This window comes from Rattus norvegicus, chromosome 3, assembly GCF_036323735.1.
Source record: "Rattus norvegicus strain BN/NHsdMcwi chromosome 3, GRCr8, whole genome shotgun sequence".
Classification (NCBI taxonomy): domain Eukaryota; kingdom Metazoa; phylum Chordata; class Mammalia; order Rodentia; family Muridae; genus Rattus; species Rattus norvegicus.
Genome location: NC_086021.1, coordinates 181,884,769 through 181,907,105, shown reverse-complemented (window position 1 = coordinate 181,907,105; position 22,337 = coordinate 181,884,769). Strand labels below are relative to the sequence as shown.

At 49.8% G+C, this 22,337-nt stretch overlaps 1 long non-coding RNA gene across 3 annotated transcripts; it reads left to right on the top strand.

Annotated features, from left to right (window-relative positions):
• The first annotated feature begins 1,503 nt into the window (after positions 1–1,503).
• Positions 1,504–14,304, top strand: LOC120101815 (uncharacterized). Of its 3 annotated transcripts, none has more exons than XR_005502807.2 (3): positions 1,504–1,885; positions 5,600–5,805; positions 5,914–14,304. It is a non-coding gene; the product is annotated as an uncharacterized LOC120101815 (long non-coding RNA). The 3 variants fall into 3 exon arrangements; XR_005502805.2 differs by having other exon boundaries at positions 5,532–5,805; XR_005502806.2 differs by lacking the exon at positions 1,504–1,885 and having other exon boundaries at positions 1,892–5,805; positions 5,914–6,059; positions 7,797–14,304.
• Positions 14,305–22,337: the final 8,033 nt, after the last annotated feature.

The following is a 22,337-nucleotide window of genomic DNA, read 5'->3' as shown; positions in this document are numbered from 1 at the left end:
TAGAGACGTTAAGTCGCTCACCTAAGACCACACAGTAAGCAGCCACATTGGGCCTCAGGTCTAGACCTGACCTTTCACCAGGAAGGACAGAACCCAGGTCTTTCCACACTGGGCAAGTGCACTCACTTCCTCTAAGCATATCCCAGCCCTGTTCTTTCTTGAACCCATAGCAGGTAGTGAATTTCCAACCCACCACACTACCACACCGCACTGGCCACGTACCTCGCTCTCCCAATTTTGGGGGCCGTTTCCTGCATCACAGATGCAGAAACTGTGAACAGAAGAGTTGATCAACTCGGTGCAGATTTCATAGCTAGTGAGAGGAGAGGCCAGGCCTGGGGCCTAGGAGCACCGAGGCAGCTCTCCGAAACTGTTGATCGAACACTGGATCCCAGGACTCTTCCTGCCCCACCTCGACGCCCCTCCAGGAGACTGGCGAGAGCAGGGGAGGACAATGATGAGATGACAGAGGGCATGTGTTGACCCCTTGCCAATCTTCCCTCAACTTGACTGGATTTAGAAGTAACTAGGAGACACATTGGGGGGGCGGGTTGTCTGGGAGGATGTTTCCAGAATTTAGCCGGAAGTAGGAAACTCTACATAGACTATTTGTAGCACTATCCTAGGAGCTCGCTTGCCAGACTGAGTCAACAGCAGTGCAAGGCAAACTCCAGCATTCACCTCTCTCTGGTTCCACAGCAGATAAAATGTAACCAGTTGCCTCCGGCTCCACTCCAATTGTCTTCAAACTGTTAGCCAGAACCAACCTTAAGTTGTCCTCGCCAGATATTTATTTGGTCACAGGATGAGAAAAGTAACTAAGACACCAGAGACTTTGTGTCAGGACTAAGTCACAAAGTTGTCAGTGCCATACTATAGTCTGTGATAAGTAGGAAGGAGATGAGAGAGGGCTACTGAGGCTTCTTTATGCTTAGAACCTTCGGGAATAATCCAGGAGTCATCTCAGTTGATACAGAGGAAGGAAGAAACATGGTTTTGTCCTGTAAGAGGGATTATCAGGTGGGTGAGGGTCCCCCTGTGCACTGGCTGAATATTTTACAATGCGACATTTTGTCACAAGCAGGGCTCAGCAAAGCCCAGCCTACAGATGAGGGTTGCGTAGACAGTAGACACAGTCAGCCTCCTGCTGAGGCTCAGCCCAGCTCCTCCACAGTTCCTTCTGCTGTGCAATGTTTCCTGTGTTTGCTCGCTTTTCTTCAGGGAGTAAAATGAGCCCACAATGCAAAGCTCTTCATTAGCGCTGACTCTGTTTCCATAGTTTGTTAACGTATTATCTTAGTTTCTTTCTCCCGTTCTTATGGCAAAATTCTGTGGCAAGAGCAGGTTCAGGGGGCAAAGGAAGCTTCTTTGGCTCACAGTGCAAGGTTGTGGTAAGTCAAAGTGACAGGAGCTTGAAGCAGCGGTCTGTTGCGAGAGCCTTGCATACTCACCCCCGATCAGTTCCCTTTCTCCATTTGTGCAATCCAGGATCATAGGGCAGAAATGGTTTGCCCACAGAGAGCTGGCTGCCTTCCTGTATCATATAATACAACCTAGGCTTGTCTCCTGGTGACTGCAGACTCCTCAACGCTAACCATCACACTTGCTACCTGCCTCTCTGTGGGGGTAGGAGTGGGCGGCCAGGTGAAGCGGGTTGTGGAGACGCTGCCTGGGCTCTTCCTGTGTCTTCTGAGTTGCTCAGACCTCTACTCCCATTCTGTGAGCTGTGGAAAAAGATGTGGGTGCCCCGCCTTAAGCACGCCTTTGGGACTCAGACTGATGGAGTTTCTGGTTTCGTGGGAGCAGACTTGCGGATCACAGCTAGAAAGGGTTTCCTTTGACTCGATGGCTACTTACAATAAAGTTTCTTCAGAGATGGTCCCCGGTAAGTCTGATTCTATTCCATGGCATGAGATTCCTGTTGTCGCTATAATAGATGATATACGTCAGGGCTCACAAGTACAGCCATTTTTTTTAAAAGCATTGGAATTTATTATCTCGACTTGTAGACATCAGAAGTAGAACATCAGCCTCAGGGCGTAACGGGGGGGGGGGGTAGACCGGGCCGTGGCTCCTCTGGAGAGTCTAGGGGGTCTCTGCCCTGCCCTCTCCTGACTTTTGGGTGCTGTGCTCAGTTCTTGGCTTGTGGCCTCTTCCTCCATATTCGAAGCCACAAACTGAGCCCCCTGAACCTCATCTCATGCTTCCACATGTAAAGCGGGTCGATCCCTGCAACCACACTACCCCGTGATTAGATCCAGTTCAGCAGACAGGCAGACAGACAGACTGCTCTAGCTTAGAGATTCGTGCACTAGAGCGAACAGACAATTGCTCAGGGCTGGGTAGCCAAGAGCACTGTGGACAGCAGACAAGGATGCGGGTGGGTGGAGAGAGAGACAGGATTGAGATCCTAGGGAAGCAGACCCTGAGGAGGGACCTGGGAGATTGACGGGTGGAGAAGAGAACGATAGGGGAGTTGGTCATAGTCTAGGATATTAGCCCACCTCATCCCTCAGACGCTGTCAGAGAAAAGTCACCCCAGAGCTGAGTAACCCTGGTGTGTGTGTGTATATGTGTGTGTGTGTGTGTGTGTGTGTGTGTCTAGATCTCTGTGTGTTTGTGTATATGTGTGTCTCTGTGGGCATATATGAGTGTCTCTTTGTGTGTATGTATCTCCATGTGTGTCTGCATATGTCTGTATCTGTGTCTGTGTGCATATGTGAATGTTTCTCTCTCTCTCTCTCTCTCTCTCTCTCTCTATCTATCTATCTCTCTCTCTCTCTCTGTGTGTGTGTGTGTGTGTGTGTGTGTGTGTATCTTTGTGTATGTTCATACCCTAAACTTACAGAGGTGATGTTACTCTTTGGTAAACATGGTTCCCTAGAGAAGATGCCAGAAGAGTCTTAGTAGACAAAACTCTCCTGCAGAAGCTGGCTCCTCAGTGAGGCCTTTGCAGAGGTGATGGAGGTGAGGGCTGAGAGCCATATCTGGCTGGACATTTGCTTTATAAATAAAGCTTCATTCAGGCGGTGGTGGCACACGCCTTTAATCCTAGCACTCGGGAGACAGAGGCAGGTGGATCTCTGCATTTGAGGCCAGCCTGGTCTACAGAGCAAGTTCTAGGACGGCCAGGTCTACACGGTGAAACCCTGTGGTACCCAGACACACTCACTCCTTTATACAGGCTCTGCTTACCATGGAGACAGACGAAGTAGGAGAACATCCCAGTTTGCCTACAAGACAGAGGTTTCTGGGACACTGGACTTTCATGTTCTTACAAGGAAGGTACCAGTGTAACAGAACATCTAAAATTTTACCATCTGGCCCTTTGCAGAAAAATCTGGGGACCCTGCTTTGAAGCCATCAAAGGTGCACAGGGAGGCAGGAGGTGAGTGGCCAAGACAAAGCACGGTGTAAGGCAGTAGGGACAGGGGAGACCTGGCTCTTTCCAACATCAGTGAGACTCAGTAGCGACCTGAGGTCCTCTCCTCCACCAGTACAGCCTAGACCCAGGAGCTCCTACAGGCTTGGTTGTCTCTGCTGTGCCTGGGCTTTGCATCCTGGGTGGCTAGGCTCTGCAGCCACCCACCATTCAAGCTGCTGCTACCTTACTCTGAGCCTCGGCCACAGGGGCGCCCATCGAGGACTGACTTTGGGAACTGGAATGCCCAGATCATGAAACTTCTAAACAGGAGGCAGACCTTGTCAAAAAGCACCCCACAGGGAGGTCTAGGGACAACCAGCAAGCGTGTGGATGAGGAGAGTCAGACTTGGCCATTTCCAGGAGCCTGTAAAGCAGGGGACGAGGGCGGTGTGAAAAATAAATACGGAGGTTAATGCTAAGGGAAAAGGTTTGTTTTATCTAGAGCAGAGTATTTCTAACATAAACCCATCGCCCAACCACCACAAAGAGACTGACATTTTCCCACACACGGCCTCACTCTTTGCTCTGAAGATGGTTGGGGGGGGGGGGTGAGCATGTGCAGCTTCCCGGGGGAATTTCTGGAAAGACCAGCTTCAGATGAGGGTCAGGGCAGAGTTGGCAACTGTGTGGGGCCAGGTTTTAAGCTCGTGTGTGTGCTGAAGTTGAAGATCCGAGCACCACCGAGCAGACGGGGAAGAACTCCATCGGCTGAGTTCTCTGCAACCAGCCTTCTCGGCTCTACAGCTGATTTTGAGACAGAGCCTTGCTAAGTTCACAGGCTAGCTCTCCACTCGCTCTGAGGCCCCAATAGGTCTTGAAGCGTTAGTCCTCCAGCCTGAGCCTAACAAGTAGTAGGACTGACAGGTCTCTGCCCCTAGGCCTGAAGAGTTTGAACCCTTAAAGTCCCAGAAGGAAAGAAGGGGAGAGGTGTTCTGAGTGATCTGAAAGGGTCTGGAAAGAAACGGGAGAAAAAGCACAGTGGTCTGGGCTCCGTTTCCAGCAATGTGTAAGACTGTGTGGGGCAGACCTGTAATGACCAGCACAGGAGTTCAAAGTCATCCTCAGCTTACGTTGAGTTGAGGTCCAGCCTGAGCTACGTAAGACCCTGTATCAAAAAAACAAAACCAAGAACCAACTTCCAGCATGCTGCTTCCTGTTTAAAATAACCACTCCCCTTCTAGCTGTGCAAATACAGTAGAAGGCCACACATGCACATACATCACCCTTCCCTGTTGCACATTTCTGAGGGCGGTGACGTTCTGGGCAGGTACTGGAGTCAGAGAGCTGTATTCCCAGGTTCTCATGGCTCCCGAAGAAAAGACCTATGGATATTGGTAAAACAGAGAGGACTCATTAAATAGAAAAATACCAGCCAGTGGTGGTGGTGGTGGTGGTGTCTCACGCCATTAATCCTGGCACTAGGGAGGCAGAGGCAGACAGATCTCTGTGAGTTCGAGACCAGTCTGGTCTACAAAGGGAGTTTCAGGATAGCCGGGACTGTTACCCAGAGAAATCCTGTCTTGAAAATCTTGGGGGGAACAAAAGAAAGAAAAAAGGAGGGAAATGCCTAAGAACTGAAGTTGGTGAGAGCAAAATAAAAGTTGACACTTGGGGTTGGGGATTTAGCTCAGTGGTAGAGCGCTCGCCTAGCAAGCGCAAGGCCCTGAGTTCGGTCCCCAGCTCCGGAAAAAAAAAAAAAAGAAAAGAAAAAAAAAGAAAATTTGACACTCAGGTTGACACTCAGTGTCCCCCTCTACCCAGAAGGCTGAGTAACAGGGCATTTGCACAGGAAGTGTTTTCTACAGGTGTCCACACGCTCTATAACCTGTGCCTGGGTTGTAGGGGGTTTGCTCTCTTCCCACTCACTGGCTTCTTACATAGGCTGACCTAATGCCTCTTTCCCCCTCCTCCCGACATACTGACAGCCTAAAACACGCTTAACATACCTCAAATGAGAAGCATAGGCCAGAATCCTCAGGCTGGCAGGAGGTCCAGGGAGGCTTTGGAAGGGCTCAGAAATTTAGATTTATTTCTGGAGGAGAGTGCTCTGTGATAAAGGCTGACCAGGGTCTTGTGGGTTGTGTTAAAACTGTATGACGTCGCTTAGGTCATAGGTCTGTCTGCCTGGCTGGTTGGAAGCCTCTGCTGGGATGTTTGTCTTTCGGGGCGCTCTAGACCCAGCTAGCAGTTCCTGAGGAGGGAGAAGCTAGGAGCTGACCTCACTTCAAGGAGGACGAGGATGCTGAGGGGAGCCCAGCTGGAACGCTTGGGAGTTTAAGGAAAATGGATCTGGGAGCAGTGACAGCAGGAAGCTCCAAGAAAACCCAAACAGCTCAGCTCATGATTTGCCAAGGGATGGACGAGTCCCTCCCCTTCCCTGGGTAAGTGGTGCAGCTGGGACCATGCCTGCTGGTGACCCCTTTCCCAGGTTCACCTGCAGCTTCGAGCGGCCTGGTTTTTGTTTTTGTTTTGTTTTGTTTTTTTCTCAGAGTTGTTAAGGTCTGACCCTCACCAGCTGGGCTTGACCAACCCAAGCCACTTAAAGGGATGAAGCGTAATGAAAAGTGCAAAGAAGAGATTCATTCACCGGGAAGAGCGACAGAGGCCCAGGGACAGCCTGTACTGGTTTGAACAGGTTTGATCCTTATAGACTTATGTGTGTGAATGCTTGGCCCATTGCTAGGAGGTATGGCCTTGTTGGAGGAAGTGTTTCACTGTGGGGGCGGGGCTTGGGGGTCTCCTAGGCTCAAGCGAAGCTCAATGAGACACAATCTCCTTCTGCTGCCTTCTGATCAAGACCTAGAGCTCAGCTCAGTCTCCAACACCATGTCTGCCTGGCCACTGCCATGCTTCCCACCATGATGATAATGGACTAAACTTCTGAACCTGTAAGCTGGGTCACAGGTCTGTCTGCCTGCCTGGCTGGGGGGCCTCTGCTGGGTTGTCTGTCTTCTGTGGGGGCCCCAGACCCAGCTAGTAGTTCCTGAGGAGGGAGAAGCTAGGCAGTTATATTCAATATTGTCCTTTATAAGAGTTGCCTTGGTCATGGTGTCTCTTCATAGCAGTTGGAACCCTAAGGCACGCCCCAAAGTTCTTTAAGGTTCTGACATAAAGTTTAGATCTTAGTAGAGGATAAGAAGTCTACACAGCCCAGCCACCCTGGCCAAGGTGTGTCACACTCATCACTGACCCATCACTGTTTCAGGTCCTGCCCATCACCTACCCATCACTGTCTCAGGTCCCGCCCATCACTGACCCATCACTGTCTCAGGTCCCACCCATCACTGACTAGTCATAATCTGGACTCCAGTCTCTCCAGCAAGGTGCCAGACTGGAATCTCTTTCCAGTAGACAAATTCCCTCGTTAGTGGCACCAGGCTTCAGCCGTTCCCTTCCGGCTTGGAATCCCCAACTCTAATTGCCTCATTCTGTCCTCTGACAGCCTGAGTGGTAGCACTGGGGTCTGGGGTCTCTTTAGAGCATCCCCTGCTCTAGGACAGTGGCAGGCTCTGGTCCCCGCTCATCAGGAAGACATAGCAGCAGGGCAGTAGTTTCCAGAAGCAGATCAACTATGGAGCTGGAGTATAGGTTATTAGGGTCATTGAGCCTCGGTCTCTCAGTCCTAAGGATCAAGACAGGAAGCTCTGGAGGGGCCTTTTAGGAATCCTGCCTGGCACACAAGGCCACAACCTGTGGCGAAGGAGCTTGCCCGGATCCCTGGGGCAGATTCTTGGTGTCCTACCCACCAGGCCTCAGTGCCTCTATCTCCAAGTTCACCATATCCCAGACGCCTTCAGAGCATAGCTCCACCATCAGATGAACCCATGGATGAGGACAAACCATCAAAGCCCCACCTCCAAACACTGCTCACACTGGGGCCCGAGGCTTCAGTACCTATATGCGAGTTTGACAGGGGAGTGTGCACCTCAAAGCACAGGGAGACCCAGGTGCATCTTCCCAGGACACGCTCGGTGCCAAGTCACTGCAGTGCTGTGCGAGTTTCCATCTTGGCAAAAGAAATAAAGAAAGAAAGAATTTTTAAAAAAAAAAATCCATTTTTTTTTTTACTGAAAGTTTTCCTATCTCAACATTCCAAAAGTCGGTATTGCTGTCAACTCAAGTAAACTTCTCACGAGAGGCAGCCACATGCATCTGTCACAGGAAAGGCGTCCCCGCAGACACCTTGACCACCTTTTCATCACGGTCTGCAGTCATCTGTCAAAATTCACCGCGCCTTATAAATATGGATAACGCCACTTCTCATATTTTGTGCTAGGAGAGGGTATCAATGCTACAATTAATTAGTCTAATTTGCATCCAAGACTATACATAATTAATTTCTTCGTTAAAAGCTTTCAACATTTCTTTGCAGAAAGTGCAAAAGATCATCGATGAGGTTTGAAGAAGCAATTAGTGACAAAATATGTCAATGCTGGGCTCGGAGACAAGCACAGGACGGCTCCGTGCCACTCAAAGCCAGGGAGACCCTGCCACTCCAGGATGTTTGAGTCTTATCACATGCGTCCCGACTTGTCACTTTCAGGAAATAGAGTTTCCTTTAGTCTTCCTCGCTAAGATGTTTGTTCCCGTTATGGTTATGTGGCAACTACGAGATGGCTAATCAGAAGCACCTGATGGATGTATCCTTCCCTGCCCATCCTCAGAGCGTTTCAACCGGCAGAGCGGGCAGAGCGCCGGAAAACCTAGCCCGTTTTCCCTGTTGCCACAGCGACGGTATTGCCCATACGTAACCCTCACGGCCGCTTGCTGGGCGCCGGCTAATTCTCAGGCCCCGTCGAAAACCTTTGGGTGTATCGTTCCTCCGGACATTTACAAAATGACGTTCTGAAGACGCCATTATTGCAAATTCCAGTTGAGTCCGATTAGGTCAGAAACAGAGAGCAGCCTGTGCGCCAAAGCCTGCCACAGTCATCCGTTCAAACGCACAGCAGGGGGACTGGGGCTGTGCTTCCGTCAGTAGGGCACCTGCCTAGCATGCACAAAGCCCTGGGTCAGCCTCCAGCACCGCACAACTGGACGTGGCCGGCCTAACCTGAGTCCTAGCACCCAGGAGGAGCAGAAGGGATGACTGGAAGGACAAGGTCATCTTCAGCTATGCAGTGAGTGGCCAGCCAGGTCCACTTACTGATGGAAGACACCTTCCAGAAGAGGTTCCTTCAGTGTCACAAATCTGGTTTGGGGAGCTGGCCAGAGAGAAGGAGATGGGCTGCCCCCTCTCTAGTTCCCTCAATTTGGTGTCTCCATAATCATGAATAATCCTACTTTCTGGTTATGCACAGCATGTCATTCATAGCAAATGTCAGAATGGAAGTTATCATTTGTGTGTGCACGCGTGTGTACACATATGCGTACATGTATGTGTGTGTACATGTATGTGAGTGTGCATGTGTGTTTGTGCAAGTGTGTGTGTGACACACACACAGAGAGAGAGAGAGAGAGAGAGAGAGGGAGAGAGAGACTCACTTTGTAACCTACACTGGCTTTGAGCTCCTGCTCTTCCTCCTGCGTCATCCCCCTGAATGCTGGAATTACAGGTATTGACCACACTGAAGCTGGGGTGTGGCATCTGTGTGTCCTGCTGCTGTTGCTGCTGCTGCTGCTGCTGCTGCTGCTGCTGCACTGAGCGCCACCTTGGGGAGGGCATCTTGGAGCTGTCACAGGTGCAGCACCATCTCAATCAAAAAGAGGCCACTATAACCTGCTTTTCACTTATGGCCTGTGCTGTGCTGTGGATGTATTTGCAGAAGGTGAAGCTAGTCTCTTCCCATCCTTTGGATGCAGCTCACTGCCCTTGGGATGGGAGTCACAGGCAGTCGGTCCCAAGGGCTCTGCCCTCAGTGCAGATGAAAGCCATCATCTCTGGGGTAAGTGGCTTAGACCCCATTTCCTCCTCTTAGCCCCAGCTTGCCCTTCTGCCTTCTGACTAGGATGTCACAGCAGGAACACTGTCACCAGATGTCGCAGCCACCCTCCAGAATGACAAGAGTGACATTTCTGTTTCCCCGTAAATTATTCAGCCTTGAGTATTCTGTCACAGCAGCAAAAAGAAAAATAGAACTTGCGCCTTTCTGTACACGCACTGTGGGCTGAGGCTGAATGGTCAAACCCTGGGCAGCCCATGGACTTAGGAGATTCCCAAGGCTGCTTTCAGCAGAGGCTGTTGCTCTCTCTGTTATATTTAGGCTTTGTCCTAGTGTGTGCGGTGCCCACTGCGTGCGACCTTGTGCTAAGTTCATGTGCTCTTGCCCTGGATACAAGGACTCTGCTCTGGGCTTTCAGTCTGTCCACCAATAGAATAGGTGGCAGGGGAACCCTGACAAATATTCGAATTGAAAAAGATCCTCCTTCATGGTGGGGGGCGGGTGCATGTGAACTGCCCTGAGGGAGTGGAGGGAGCTGGGGCCAACACTCCCATGCTGGGAGGTGGCTCAAATGCTGGTCCATGCCCTCCCTCTCCCTCTTCTCCTCTCCCTCCTCTCCCTCCTTCTGGACACAACTCCTTTCTTGCCCCAACTCCCGGTAGTCAGGAGGCTGGCCCCAGGGCATGAGAGGGCTTGTGAGCAGGAAGGCTGATTTGACCTCCTGCCCTTGGCAGCACTGGCCTAGCCAGAGCAGTGCTGGAGAGCTCACCCTGGTGGTACCGACAAGGGAGAAGCAGCAAGCTGGCCAGCTCAGATCCAGATCCAGGGTTCTGAATTGTCCCACCCTAAAATCTATATCATCTTCAAATAGTTGGGACTCATAAAAGGACCGGTCCTGCTGACCTCTAGGGCAGTGGCTCTCAACTCTCCTAACTCTCTGACCATGTAATACAGTTCCTTGTGTTTTGGTGACTGTCAGCCATAGAATTATTCCTGTTACTACTTCACAACTATAAATTTGGATATGGTTATGAATTGTAATGTAAGTGTCTGTGTTTCCCCATGGTCTTAGGCAGCCCCTGTGAAAGGGTCAACCCACAGGCTGAGAAGCGCTGTTCTAGGGTTTGTTACAGGCAGCAAGGAGTGAGTGATGCTCTGGAGCTGGGCAGAGAGGGCAGCATCCTGGGCTCGCCTGACACCGATCTGCATCCAGACAGTCCCATTTTTAGTCACACATGTGGAGCCCAGGGCTAAGGCACCAGGAAAACAAGGACCACACAGGACTGTGTCTTCCCTGAGAAAGCTAGGCCACCTGAAAAAAAAATCCCAGCTCTGGGGAGGCAGAGGCAGGTGGATCTCTGAGGTCAAGGCCAGCCTGGTCTACAAAATGAGTCCCAGGACAGCCAGGGCTACACAGAGAAACCTTGTCTCAAAAACAAAAACAAACAAACAAACAAAAATGTTTATTTATACATTTTATCTGTACATTTTTTCTGTACAAAGTTTTGCCAGGTCAAGGATTCAAGGTGAGGATGGCAGCCCCACAATGACGGTGGCTGGGACACGAAGCCCATGCTCCCCCCAGTGAAGTCTGAGGCACACAGGAAACTCCAAACCACAACTGTGCCTCACCCTGCCATCCCCAAATAAAACAATACCCACAAACCAAGGAGAACAGAGGAGCCAAGAATTCAAGCCCCACTGCAAGGCTGGCCTAACCACCATTCTCCTGGGGCAGCTTGCCTCATTGGAAGGAAACGAAAAAAAACCCTTGAGCTCAGAGGTTCCTGCGACCTGGACCCACAGAAACAGCAGGACATTTGGCCAAAGCGCAGACTCCTTAAACAACCCCTCTGATTCATTTATTTCCAAATACCTCTGAGTATGAGAGAGCATGATCTAGGGGCTACTGAGTAGATCAGAGGTGAGGGGTGATTCTCATCGATGCCCAGAAAACCATGAGCGTAAGACTCAAGCAGCAGAATGCAGAATGGAGAAAAACAAGGTTGGAAACGAAAGCTCACAGCTACAGTTCCAGGACATCACGAGTTCTACTTGCCCGTGCGCCTCCTCTTCATTCTGGAGTGAGTTTTGCTTCCAAGTAACCAGATGACAGGTGGGAAATGACATCTTGGGTTTCAGTTCTGTATTCCTCAGGAGCGATCCACCAGCAGGTTCCAGAGACCCCAGAAAATTCTCTTCATGTAAGAGCTTTGGAACAGCTTGCTTATAACTGGCCTCTCGTGTGGCCTATGCTGGTCTTGAACGTGTTTATATAGCCTAGGATGGCTTTGGACCCTCACCTCCTCTCTGTGCCTCCAGAGAACTACGGGTGTGTGTGCCATCATGCATGGTTCATGTTGTGTGGAGGATGGGACCCGTCCAGGGCTTTGTGCACGCCAGGCAAACACGCTGCCAACTGAGTACACCTCCAGCTAGAGTAGTTTGTGCTTGTTCGGTTGGTTCTCGAGACAAGATTTTGTTTAGCCTAGGCTGGCTCGACGTGTAGCCAAGCGCAGCCTTGAACTCCTGATCCTCCTTCATCCTGCCTCTGCTGCCTAAGTGCTGGGATTCTAGACTTGGACCTCTGCGCCTGGCTTAAAATATATATGTATTTTTAGAGTTGAGAATATATCGAAGACAACACTAGGAGCTTCCACATACCCTGACACAGATGATCTGCCACGGATGTCTCAGGGGGATATAATATACTTGTCAGAATTGATGAAAATAATTACGGATATTAATAATAATGTCCTGCTTTTATTTCTGTTGCTGTGATAAAATATTTTGACAAAAAGCAACTCGTGGAAAGAGAAATTTATTCCTACTCTCAAAGTTATGGTCCACCTCTGTGGGGAGGTCCAGGCAGGAACGTCAGTCATACCACAGCCACAGTCAAGAGCAGAGGGAGATGCTTGATTGCTAGTGCTTAGCTCGATTTGCCCTCGAATACAGTGCAGGACCTCTTGTCTAGGGAATGCTGCTGCCCACAGTGGGCTCAGTCTTCCCACATTAATGAACTCAATTAAGACGATGCCCGCAGATGTTCCCACAGGACAACTCAATGTAGACAAGCTGTCATCCGTTCATCTCTTCCCAGGTGATCCTAGGCTGTATGAAGTTAGTGATGGAAGGTAATTCTCATAGTCAGTAAAGTCCACATATGAACGAACACTGGTTTATTTAGCTTTTACTCGGTGATCTTTCCCTGGCTGGGATGCCGCCCCAGGACACTCATCCCATGACACTTAGCTACAGGCTTCATTTGTTGGCAACAGTTTATGAGACTCACGTTATCTCCCATGGCCTGCGCAGTGTGGGGGAGACCTGGTTGGGACTGTTACTGAGAAGAACTAATGGAACGTGTGTGTGTGTGTGTGTGTGTGTGTGTGTGTGTGTGTGTTCGTGTGTGTGTGCCTGTGTGGTGTGTGTATTAAAGGGAGTTATTAGGTTGGCTCACACAACAGTCTGAATAGTCCAACAATCGGCGCGTACACTCCTAGGGAGGCTGCAAACACCATAACTGCTCTATCCATGAGGCCGCATGCCTTGGAGGTACCAGTCTAGACACACTGAGGGCCTAGAAGGTTCCTGGACAGCATTTTGCCTTCAGTTCGTCTGTGAGGCTGAAGAACATGGAGTCTGGTGTCAGTTAAGGATGGTGGCAGAGACAGACGGACACACCAGCTCTGGAAGGCAGATCTCTTTTCCGTCCCTCCCTGTTGGGCAGCAGCCCTGTATTCAGGGTGTGCCCTCCTTCCCTAGGTGACGCTTTCTGCAGACGTCCTCCCAGGCGTGCTCAGAGATGTGCTTCAACCTTAGCTCTACTTGACCATGAAGATTACCCATCCTGCCCCTTGTGCTTTTTCAGTTGCTTACAGATTTCAGTCAGGACAGGAGCATTCCTTTCAAAGTTTTGGCTGTCATCAGATAACCTCTTTACTTTCCTTCTCAAAATGCCCAAGCTGTGACCACCTGGAGCCTCTTTGCTTGGGTGCCAGCCCCACATAGGCGTTGGCTGCTTACCTAGAACTCTGTCTTAGTTGGTGTTTCCATTGCTGCAAAGAGACACCATGACCAAGGCTACTCTTATAAGAGACATATTTAATTGGGGCTGGCTTACAGGTTCAGAGATTCTGTCCATTATCATCATGGCAGGAAGCATGGCAGCCTCCAGGCAGGCAGTTGTGGTGTTGGAGAAGGATCAGAGTTGTGCATCTAAACCTGATGGCCACTGGGAGGCTGTCCTCCAGGAAGCTAAGAGGAGGATCTCCAAACTCACCCCCACCATGACACACCCACTCCAAGGCCACACCCACTCCAACAAAGGCCACGCCCACTCCAACAAGGCCATGCCCACTCCAACAAGGCCACGCCCACTCCAACAAGGCCACATCCCCTAATAGTGCCACTCCCTAAGCTAAGTATATTCAAACCACCACAAACTTTTTTGTGTCATAGCCTTACAAGATGCTCCTGGCTCTACTCACCCCTTTCCTGGCCTGGCCTGGAGTCCACCGTTTGTCCTGGCCTCTGGCACTTCTCTCGGCAAGCTCTGGCTCTAGGTGTCTTTGTTGCCTCGAGGCCTCTCCTCTGGGTAAGCAAGGAGCCAAGATCAGGTCTTCAGCCTTCTCTGATGGGGGTGTGGCAGTGCACCCCTTCACCAGACCAGCTGGCACGTTCAAGGCTGAATGTGCTGACAGGTGACAAGCAACGGGGGCCCAGCTGGGGCAAGTGTTGAGACCCACAACAGAGAAGTGTGGTCTCCTCAAGGATGCCCAAGTCACTGGAGGGCATACGAGTGTCCACCTACTGTCCCCAAGGAGAATCCACGCAGCGACCCGAACCAAGCACCCACTGAATCTCCCTGACATCTGCTCTTAGAAGAAAGGACTGGGTCATATGTGACTCAGGACACCGACAAATTCCCATCGTCCTGTGGGTGTTAATGAAATATTTTTAATCTTGTCCTTCAAAGCAGCTGGCTTGTCTCCTAATAGCTTCCAATTAAATGTCTTTTTATAAATTACATCGTTGTTAAGGACTTTGCCCTCCTTGCATGCCCCCCCCCCACAGCTCTCAGTCCGGCCCTCTCCAAATTGTCTCGCCATCCATCCCCCTTCCTATTAAAAAATAGAACACATACAATTCCCCTAATTAGTTACATTTGAATCATATGTGGCCATCACAGCCCACTGGTTGAATTTCACACACCATTAGAGAAGACACGGTGGAAATGTCACCGTTGACGTCCCCCCACGCTCCGAAGACACTATTCAATTACAAAAGGAATTATTTGGCTTTCCGTCATCGTCGGTATCCTTGCAATATGCTATTAACCTTTATTGATTTTTGCTTAAATATATTCAAGATGGGTACATTTCCGCAGATCTAATGCGCTAGCATTTAAACAGAAATATTTCAGCAAATGGATTTTCTTTTGTTAAATGAAATTTGCTAAATGATTATAAATGAGGGGAGAGAGTTTCGAACTTCAGTGAGATGTGGATGGTTCTAGGCAGAAAAACTTGCCGTGATACCAAATAAACTAGGCAGTGTGGGGGAAGATCCTAAAGGGAATATGGCCGCAAGAGGGTGAGGCTGAAATCCTCAGAGCAGCCAAGCTGGAGGAGGAAAAGCTGCTTTGATGGAGCTTGGAGCTGACCCGCCTGATGGGTGCAGGAAAGGCTGACAGGAGACAGCTATGAAAGGCCACGATATTAGCATCCTTTAACTGCTAGAACAGTTGTGTGTTCATCTCGGGACCAGAGCACTTGACGGGAGGAAGTCTAGAGATTTATTTTGGTTCTTGGTCTCAGAAAGTCTCAATCCACCATGGCGGGGAAGGGATGGCTGGGTAGCTCAGTGCATAGCGGGAAGAGCCTGATTCAGGATGGGACAGGAAGTGGAGGGGAAGCCAGACGCTGGAAATTGGTGTAATGTTCAAAGGCTCATCCTCATACCCACGTCTATTGGCCAGGGTCTACCTCCTAAAGGTACCACAACCTTCAAAACACCACCACTGGTGGGGAACGAGCAGTTAAAACATGATCTGTGTCGGGTGCGGTGTTCAGATTCACTCTAGCAAGTAGATGAACATTTCAGAGCCTGCAGCATCTGATACCCAGAATCCTTCAGGCTTTCCTCCCTTGTCCCACAGCCAAGTGCACAGAACTCAGGTCTGGTCACCCCAGCAGTGTGGATACTCAGGCTCCTCAAAACCCTCTGTATCTGCAACCCTGGAGAAGCTGGCTCACTTACCCAGGGTCACAGGGAAGCTGAGCAGCTTATCTGGGGTCACATAGCTGGAAATGCAGGTAACAGGAATGCCAGTCAGGCTTTCTGGAGGTGGAGCTAGGGCCTGAGCATGCTAACCGCTGAGCCACATCCCCTCTTTTGATTTTTCAAAGTTCCTCGGGATAGCCTTGGAATCTCTCAGGATCCCAGACATTCTTTGATCTTGAGATCCTCCTGTCTCATCCTCCTGAGTAACTGTGACAGGTCATGCCTTGAGGCCTAACTGTCTGAGCCTTTGGTCCATCTCATCTTCTCTGGCTTCAGTGCCTTTCTCTTTTATGTTCCGAGCCCAGTTGGTGATTCGGAAGATAAAATGTCCTTTGATAGGTGACAAGCCTGAGGAAACAGCATGCCAGGTTTGGTGGTGGTAATCCAGGAGGCAGAAGGGGGGAGCCATGAGACTTAGAAAACACAGGGGAGTAAGATCTGATGCAAACAGGCCCTCCCAGTCCCTGTTCTCCTGGGAGTTTTTTTCCCCTGGCCTTTGGCTTTTGGTTTTTGGGTTTATTTTGCTTTGTTTTGCTTTGTTTTGTTTTGTTTTGAGATAGGGTTTCTCTGTGTATCCCTGGCTGTTCTTGAACTCACTCTGTAGACCAGGCTGGCCTAGAACTCACAGAGATCTGCCTGCCTCTGCCTCCAGAGGGCTAGGATTAAACATATTCGATACCACTGTCAGGATCTTCTAAGAGATTTAAGATGACTGTTCTGAGCATCAGTCACAGCCTGGCACAAGTACACACACACACACACACACACACACACACACACACACACACACATTTATGCATACACACAAACATGTCAACCCATGCATATACACATACGTACACATGCATGCACACATATATACACATAACATACACATGCATGCACACACAGACACAAATACACACAATTCACATGTATGTACAATTCACATGTATATACATGTATATACATATGCATGTGCAGGCATACACAGTATATTTACATGTATACACATATATACACACAAGAGCGCACACACATATACATATACACCCACATACACATGCATACACATAAATGCACATACACATATACATATACATGCACATACATGCACACACATAACATACATGCACACACACATGCACATACATACACATGCATATACATATATGCACATACATACATACTTTACATTCTCGAAAAGTTCCCTGAGTGTTCACTCAGGCTGCTAAGGCATCCTTGGCGTTATGAAGGACGAGGGTACATGTTCAAGGTAAGCAATCAGATCTTCAAGGGAAGGAGGTAGCAGCCTGTGCTCCGAGCTCTGGGTCCTGCCTCTTTGTGGACTCAGACCACACTGGTCTCTTCCTTGTTCTGAGAATCAAGCCAACCCTGTCCCCTCTCCACGCCACTGTCCTGGCTGCTCTATCTGAGAACTTTTTTCTTAAAAAAAAAAAACCAAAAAACCAAAAAATCCTAGTTTCACTTTCTCATCATATCCCTGACTGGCATCACACTAGGGCAGCCAGGGCAGCCCATCCCAAGTTGTCAACAACCCGTGTGCACTTAGCACCACCTGTAGTTACCCTATAGGGCTCGGGGTATAAGCAGTCACCCTGCTGGCTGGGCTGTTTCCCTGGCTCACCTGACTCTGCTCAGTAGAACCCTGAGGGCAGAGACAGCAGCCACCAGGGCTCACTGCTCTGGTACCAGACCCAGCTCAGAGCCAGGCAGGAAGGACTCACGGGCAAGAGACACAGTGTCTTGAAGGACACAGTGACACATGATGAAACGTTTTGCAGGAAGTGCTGGGAGCTTGGCTTCCCCTCTCTGAGCATTGAGAGTAGGGAATGGAGATGGTACTATGGGTGTCTGGTTTCTGGTGACAGCCGCAGGTGCTGGAGGAAACCTACGTGACAGTTATCTGAGAGCGTTGGACAGTGACCAGAGGCAAGGGGGGAAGACAGGATGGACGCAGAAACAAGGGAGGCCGATGTTTAGAACATCACAGAGGGAGGGACCTTCCTATTTTGTTCCGCCTCTGGTCTGTGGTCTGAGATAGGAAGGAACATTTCGTTCCACTGGGTCCAAGGGCCAGGGGTTAAAGTTCGGGACAATCATAGTTGCTTGAGTTCCAGGGAACCCTGGTTTGTACTAAAAAAAAAAAAAAATATTGTCCTGTCTCTAGCTGGCCCATAAAACCAGGCCCAGCACAGATCCCAAGAAGCCTGGAGAACTAGTCAGGCAGGATACCATGACAGGACTTCTAAAATTTTTTTCCTAAAACTTCAAAAGACATATTATTTCTTCTTCTTCTTTTTTTGTTCAAGATGTCTGGTTTCTGTGACACTGCCAGTATTAAATCCTCACTGGGACTCCTGGTTTTCCTGCTGTTGCCCTGTGTCATGGAGATCATGCAGCTTCGGATCTGCAGGACCGACCCTTTCATGTGTCCCAGTCATTTGCAGATGATATAGATTTTAGGGTGGGCCAACTCAGAGTCCTAGATCTGGGCCTGGGTGGTAGCTAGCTCTTCCTCATCTGCACCCCGGGGGCAGCTCTCCAGCACCGCTCTGCCAGGCCACCCAATGCTGCCAGCAGAAGACCAGGTCAGCTCCTGCTCCCGTGCCCTCACCCTCAGGGCCAGCTCTTCCGAACCCAGGCCTCCACAGTCTGCTCCATTCTGATGCCCAGCCACGGCTCATGGCTCACCCTCCCAAGTGTGGCAGCCAGCTCTCACACCTCGGGACTGGCTCACCAGAGTTTCACCAACAGAGTCAGCTCCACTGTGTTACCCAGGTGAAAAGCAGGGCTGCTTCCCAAGTGCTGCTCATGGCAGACAGTGGTGGGACAGGACTTTTAATCCAAGTGTGTGTGTGTGTGTGTGTGTGTGTGTGTGTGTGTGTGTGTGTGTGTGTGGCGAGCGCATGCATTAGGGGTGGGGGAGGGGAGATTTAGACCTTTGAGATTTGTAGTTCTGGCTGTCCCAGAATTCTCTACGTAGACCAGACTGACCTCGAACTTACAGAGATCCCCCTGCTTCTGCCTCCCAAGTGCTGGGATTAAAAGAGTGTACCACCATGATTAACTATATATTAAAATTTTTAAAACATTAGTCTATGTCAACTTTTGGGGTGAGAAGTATCCCAATTGGTTGGGGCTGTATTGTTATAGTATAGAATTTAACAGACATCTTGGGCTAGAAACAATAACTTAATTTTTCCCCACTTGTTTAAGGGTCACACATTGTGTAAAATATGTAAGGTCTTATCTATGTGGGGTTTGATTACAGAAACTAATAGTCTCTGGATAATAAAAAATAAATAAAGACATGCAGAATATGACAGAACCCAGAACTCTACTTAGACCACCCACTGAGTACAGCAAAATGGAAAAAAAAAGTGACTTCGGTCTTCAAAGAAAGAGGAAAACATGACCTGTGTTTAAAAAGCAACTGATTAAACTCCCAAGATGATTGATAGGTAGAGTGCTTGCCTCGCAAGTGTGAAACCCAGCACCACGAGAACCCAGTGATGTGCCTGTCATCCCAGCACTTGGAAGATGGAGGCAGGAAGATCACATAAATCCAAGGTCAACAGAACTACCAAAGGCTCTGCCTCAAATAGAAGGGTGTGAGTCGGGTTGGGGCACAAGATGGCCTGGAGTTGAAATGATAAGACAAGGTTCTAGGGAAGCCAGCCATGTGCTTTAAGGTTGTAAATGAAAACATGACTGTAATGAATGAACAAGAACAGAAATGCCACAGAAGAGGAGCAAATGGGGATTCCAGAAGCTAAACAAGGCTTGAAATTTTCAGCATCCAAGGGCAGAGTTTAGCAAGACTTGAAATGGCAGGAACGGTCACTGATGCTGCAGAAATCACCCCTCCTCCACCCCACCCCACCCCACCACCAACCTCCGAAAGAAAGAGAGAGTTTTTAAAGCTGAGGTATGGCCTCAGGAATGCAGAAGCCAACAGTGATGTGTGTAACACCCACACCATTCTGGTTCCAAAAGGAGGGAAAAGAGAATAAGGGCAGAAAGCTTAATTAATAAATGATACAGAAAGATCGTAGACCCAGTTCTTAAAACAAAATGGCTGAAGACTAGTGCATCCCAAGAAAGATTAAAAGAAAAGGCACATCAGCTCGTGCCTCTGATACCAGTGCTGGGCAGGCTGAAGTGGGGTGATTGACAAGAGTTCTAGGCCAGCTTGGGCTGGAGAGTAGGCTGTCTCGAAAGAACGAATGGAAGAAAATAAATAATTCCTGGCCATACAGTTACCAAAAACAAGGGGCCCGGAGAGAGGCTCAGGGTTTAAGAGCACTGGCTGCTCTTCTACAGGACCTGAGTTGGATTCCCAGAACATGCAGTGCATGGTGGCTCACAAGTGTCTGTAACTCCAGTTCTAGGGACCTGACACCTCTCTTCTGCCCTTCACAGACACCAGGCACAAACATGGTACCCAGACATACATGCAGGCAAAACACTCATACACATAAAGCAGTTGTTTTCATTTAAGATAAAAGACCGTAAGACAAAGGGGGGAAACCATTTGCTACACTTTGGGTGCCTGCCCCACTCTAGGGATGCACTGCTGAGTCTCCGTAGGACCCAGACAGCAATGGAGTCCCAGCTTGAGAATGCTGGGAGGAGGAAGGGCTCCTCAAAGACCCGCATCCTTAGCAGAATGGGGATCCCTTAGGGCAATGCCTCCTATAAACAATGTTAAACTAAACACAGGGTCAGCACCAACTTTGGAAATCTGGATTATAAAACTCTTAGGATATTCTCGGGCATTTGTCTCAGCGAACCCCTTTGAGAGCTCATGGGAAAAAGTCTAGGATTGTTCACAGGCTCAGAGAGGTTAATCAGTTTGCTCCGGGCCACACACCTGGAAAGGGCTGAGTCTGGGAGTGGAGCCCAGGCACTGGACTCCAGTTTGAGACTCTCTGACCTAGGTCTCCAGAAGCTGTGTCAGCATTTAGATGTTTGGGGTGGGTGGGGGTTGGGGGTGGAGGCAGAGCCTCACTGAAATTTTCTCACCTAGATGCAACATCCTGTCTCTGCCACTCCCAGGAGAGCCGGGCACCCTGTGAGCAATGCAGTGGCCCAGGATTGCTGTGGGTGCCCAGTCAGCATAGCAGTAGGCTGGGCAGCCTTGAGTCAGAGTGGTGACTTCACAGCCTGCAGGGGTGTGGCAGCTCACATGCGAGGCAGGGGGAGCAGGTTGCTGGCCTGCTGGCCTCACCCTGTCTGCAACTCCTAGGTGTGGCAACTCTCAGGAGACCAAGGTCAGAAATCTGCACAAAGTGTCAAACGTGGACAACCTTACGAGTCTGTCCCTTGCACCCTCCCTCTAGTTCCCCTGGTGCTTTCTGGGATGGAGGGAAACAGGACTGAGCACATCGCCTTCTTAAGGTCCTCCTATCCCATGCTCCTTTGCTCCTTTTCCACAGAACTCCAGAGCCACTCATCCTTACTGTCACTCTGACCTCTGGAAAGGGTCTTGCTGGGGTCAGCACGGAGGCAGAGTCCCTGTAGGCTGCGGGGCAAGTGGGTGCCAATGGTGGTGTAGAGTCAACCAAGGGCTCACCCTGGCTCATCCTCCTCTGAACTGTGGCCCCCTCCTCGCTGCACCTCGCTCTGCAATTGGCCCTTCCCTCTAAGTGTACCCTGATCCTGCTTGAGGGGTTTCTCTTCCCAGCAGGCCTGTGTCTGTGTGTGTGTGTGTGTGTGTGTGTGTGATATGTGTGTGTATGTGTGTAGTGTGTGTGTGTGATATGTGTGTATGTGGTATGGTGTATGTGTCTGTCTGTGTGTAGTGTGTGTGTGGTATGTGTATAGTATGTGCATGGTAGATGGGTGTGTGTGTGTGATATGTGTCTGTCTATATGGGGTGTGTGTGTATGATATGTGTATAGTGTGTGTGTGTGTGTGTGTGGTGTGTGATATGTGTGTATGTGGTATGGTGTATGTGTCTGTCTGTGTAGTAAGTGTGTGGTATGTGTATAGTGTGTGCATGGTAGATGGGTGTGTGTGTGTATGTGTGGTGTGTTTATGTGTGTGATATGTGTGTATGTGGTGTGGTGTGTGTCTGTCTATATGGGGTGTATGTGTATAGGGGGTGTGTGTATGTAGGGTGTGTGTGTATGGTGTGTGTGTGTAGGGTGTGTGTGTAGGGTATGTGTGTGTATGCAGGGTGTGTGTACATGTGTGTGTATGGTGTGTGTGTGTGTATGGTGTGTGTGTGTGTGTGTGTGTGTGTGTGTGTGTGTGTGTGTGTGTGTAGGGGTGTTTTGCTTAGGTTCCCACATCACAGTTCATCAGAAGAAGTCAGAGCAGGAATCAGGGCAGGAACCTGGAGGCAGGAGCTGACACAGAGGCATGAAGGGTGCTTCTCACAGGTTTGCTCCCCACGATTGCACAGCCAGCTTTCCTACAGCACCCAGGACCACCTGACTGGGACTGGTCCTGACAACAGTGGGCTGGGCCCAGTCACATTAATTATTAAGCAATAAAATGCCTTCAGGCCATTCTCTTGGAGGAATTTCCTCCACTAAGTTCCCCTCTTCCTAAAATGACTGTAGCTTGAGTCAAGTTGACATAAAGCCAGCCAGGACAGCCAGCCTGTGTCCCCCTGACACGTCCAGCTCAGAAGGCTTCCTCTTCTACATTGCCTGGTCAGGGCAGACCAACCTGCTATGACAAGCAGAGCCTGACAGTTGGATGACAGCTCGGACACAGACAGACACCTTTAC